This window comes from Manduca sexta, unplaced genomic scaffold (assembly GCF_014839805.1).
Source record: "Manduca sexta isolate Smith_Timp_Sample1 unplaced genomic scaffold, JHU_Msex_v1.0 HiC_scaffold_674, whole genome shotgun sequence".
NCBI classification, from domain to species: domain Eukaryota; kingdom Metazoa; phylum Arthropoda; class Insecta; order Lepidoptera; family Sphingidae; genus Manduca; species Manduca sexta.
The window spans coordinates 289-2871 of record NW_023595489.1 but is presented as its reverse complement, the minus strand read 5'-3'; the positions used below and the strand labels follow the sequence as shown (position 1 = coordinate 2871).

General features: G+C 30.1%; 1 long non-coding RNA gene across 1 annotated transcript; it reads left to right on the top strand.

The window, feature by feature from the left end:
* The first annotated feature begins 983 nt into the window (after positions 1-983).
* On the top strand, positions 984-2134 carry LOC119193548. Its single transcript, XR_005113981.1, has 2 exons — positions 984-1237; positions 1993-2134. It is a non-coding gene; the product is annotated as an uncharacterized LOC119193548 (long non-coding RNA).
* Positions 2135-2583: the final 449 nt, after the last annotated feature.

Sequence of the window (2583 nt, the reverse complement as noted above, 5' to 3'; positions counted from 1 at the left end):
TATCAGTACGTTGTATAAAGTCAATTATTGACAAAAAAATTATAATTATTAAGCAATGCCCATTATTTCTGTACTTATTATTAATTATTTATTTGCTTAATAATTATAATTTTTTTGACAATAATTGACTTTATACAACGTACTGATAACCGAAACTCACGCTTGACCCTGCATTAGCTCATATATGACTGTACGCTGCGCACTCTTCACGCTCTACCTCAAAAACGGTTGATTGTATAAAAAAAAAGTTTAGACAAAAGTTGTAGAGAATTTTCTACTCTACAACTTTGATAATAGGTAAAAATATCATTTAAGCAATAGGAACCGAGATATTCGCGAAAAATCGTTTTTTGTGACCTTTGACCTTTAATATCTTAAGACGCGGACACAATAGCATTTGTGACTTTTGAGACAATATTTAGGGCGACAAAACAAAGGTTCTTACCAATTTCCAGCTTATTATCTTTCATTCCGAGGTGAAACCCCTAATATGACTGGGTTATAATTTCTATTAAAAACACCAACAATGGTTGTTTTTTTTTTTACAATTTTAAATAATCATAGTGTTTCTAAAAAAACTTATTTTGTATGTCGTGGTCGCATGGAGTAAACAATTGCTACGTTTATCTGGAAAAACTTATATAAGCTTTCCCTCAAAACTAGAACAAGTATCTGAGATTTTGTGTTTGCGTCTCTACCAAATACAAAATGACATTCCAAATATGTAAGTCTTGGCTTATGAATAGTGCCCACTTGCTGGACCGATCGTGTTATATCTTTGGTTATAACATTTCAGTCGAAGAGAATATAACCACTACGTAAACAGTCGCTTTATGAGCCGAAACACTTTTCCATCTCGGTACGGGCGTCTGAATAATAATAATTTAAATTACAAAAACAAATAATACGGCAACAATATTATTTAAAGTAATCGATAAAAAAATATCGATTAATTGACATTGGTTTAATATTTCACATCCCTACCTCAAATAAGAACGACTTTTGGATCAAAAATCGAATCTATTCGCATTTCACTGTGTATTTTGGGTAAGAGAACCACGTCAGTATATTACAGTTTTTAAAGATACAATGATGTACCATATGAAGAATATTATTAATCATGACGAAGATATAGCATTACCGAAATGCATGTACCAAATAAAAAAATCCGATCAAATTGCCAAAGGACGACGAAATCAATATCAATATAAACGTCCAGGTTATCAAATTTCTTAAGGTTCATGTCAATAAATATTTTATTATGTGTACAATGCTAGATAAATTATGTTTCATTATTTTATATCATTACATATATAATATGCATAATATACAAATTGGTAGATACCTACCAGGGAAAGGACGTACGCACAGTATGTGCACTTACTCTAATTTTAATAATGATAATATATATAATATATAATTTTATCTTTCTGTACCTATTCCCTATTTACTCTAATACTAACAGCTTAGCTAAATGTAGTATTTTTATTTGTATTAAATGACTATAAATGAAAATATTCCATAATTATGGATATATTATTATAATTTATTGTATATTATATTTATATACATAAAAGTCAGGTAGGAATCATGCATCTTCCTAAAAATTTACTGCTTTGTCCTTATCAAAATTACGCTGATTGATTCTGGTGGTAGGATATTTGTATACATTTGTATAACAACCACCATAAATAAGTTGTTGGACCCATCAAAGTGACCCATAATTTTATAAGGTTCTGGAATATCACCCTCTGTAGTTTCAAACAGGTCTGCATAATTATGTCAACTGATAATCATCTCCTGTAAGTCAACACTGTATCTGGACTCCACTCCACTTTATCAGATGCAGTGTGATCACTTTGCCTTGCCCAAATATAAAAATAAATTTTATAGTTAATAAAGATTTTTTTTCTAAAAAAATATAAGCATTTGTTGGTTCTAATGTTCTTCCTGAAAAGTTTCAATATACAGTTATATGTTTTTTTTAAACAGGAGCCAAATAAGAAGATGGCTGAATTGGAACAGAGACAAGATGAACTTTTAAAGAAATTAGATTTCCTGTATGAGAGAATTAAAGCAATAAGTTCTAACTGTAAATCAAGTGGCAGTGTTAACATCACTCTTAATAAGAAAACCAAACCTGTAAGTATTTAAGCTTTGTCAAAAAATCATAATTATTTTTGTAGGTTTAGTATCTCTTTAGTACAGATACACCAGGTTCAGGTATTTTGTTACTTTAGTTTTAAGGGTTGTTGAGCTGTTAAACATAGGAATAGTGACCATAGTTGTTCATAATAAATGAGATTTTCTTACTGAAGGTCATTATTTTCAGAAGAAATTCTAATTTTTTATGAAACTCTTGTATAAATAATATAACCGTAGATTTATGTGCTCGTAATGCAGTCTCCTCTGGTAATGTTATTTACAGGCACATTTTTCCACGAGATCTTAAAAGCAACACCAAATCAGACCTAATAAACTCTTGGAATATTCTCTGGCAGTCCTCCAGATTAGTGAAAGGAATCAGTTATGGCTCTATACAACCTTTTCTTCCTATGAAACCCTGGTTCTTTAAATTTCGAA